Source organism: Myotis brandtii, unplaced genomic scaffold (genome assembly GCF_000412655.1).
Source record: "Myotis brandtii unplaced genomic scaffold, ASM41265v1 scaffold561, whole genome shotgun sequence".
Taxonomy (NCBI): Eukaryota; Metazoa; Chordata; class Mammalia; order Chiroptera; family Vespertilionidae; genus Myotis; species Myotis brandtii.
In genome coordinates, this window is record NW_005370085.1 from 788,862 (window position 1) to 789,852 (window position 991).

A 991-nucleotide genomic window follows, 5' to 3' on the forward strand; every position below is an offset into this window, starting at 1 on the left:
GGGCACGTTCTACAATACCCTGACTAGTGGGATTATAGGGGATGCCAGTAATATGAGTGCTTATAAAGATACTGGCTTCTTATGGTAGGTAAGTTGCCACTGGTAGGAAATTTTTGGCCTACCTGCTTGTTCTGTTGGGGGGAGGGAGGCTAGTCCTTCCTCTATTAGAAATCGCTTTGGGAAGCCAGCTTTAATTAAAGGGTGTAGCCGTCTTTTACCTGGGCTATTTAGATTTTTATAATTAATATATTTTAATAATTCTTAAGATTTAAATCTAATTTATTATTTTAAGGCATATTTTTTAGTAAATTTTTGTAATAAAGATAATTTTACTGAATTTCCTTTTTGGTCTTGAAGTTAACTTTTTAACACCCTTTATTAGTATTTAAAAACTGTTCTTTATTATGGAAATGCCAATCCTGCTGCTAGAATCTAGCCAGCATCTTTTTTCCTATGGGTTAAATTTGCCATTTTTCTTAGGAAATAATTAGTCTTGGGTTTTATTTTGTACATTTGTAAAGAGATTCCAGCTCAAAACTCTATCTAAATGTCCAAAAACAGGACAGTTGCGCGCATTAGTTTTAAGCCAGCTTTTCTCTTTACACGTGTACAGAAATCCCAGACGCATTTCTAAATTTTGTGAAACTTTTCAATTACGAGAAGGAGATTTTAAATTAGAATACTCAGGGAGGAGGCATCCATATTGGATCGCTATGTGCTCCCTTCTTCTCTTCCCCACATCCTGCTTTGGGGCAAGTTTCAGCAAATGACTCAAATGGCGTATTTTTCCCAAAGTCATGCTTAATAGAAAGACATTTTAAATTTTTTTCCTATTTCGGTTTCCAGAGTTATAGCTAGCACCCAAGGTTATCTTAGAGCCAAAATTTGGTTATCATAAGATGTTCTCCAGTAATTTTTAAATAAAGCTAGTCTTTTTGTGGGCGAGCCGATAGCTCTGCCCTCTCCTGCCACCTTTGAATCTCTCCGCACC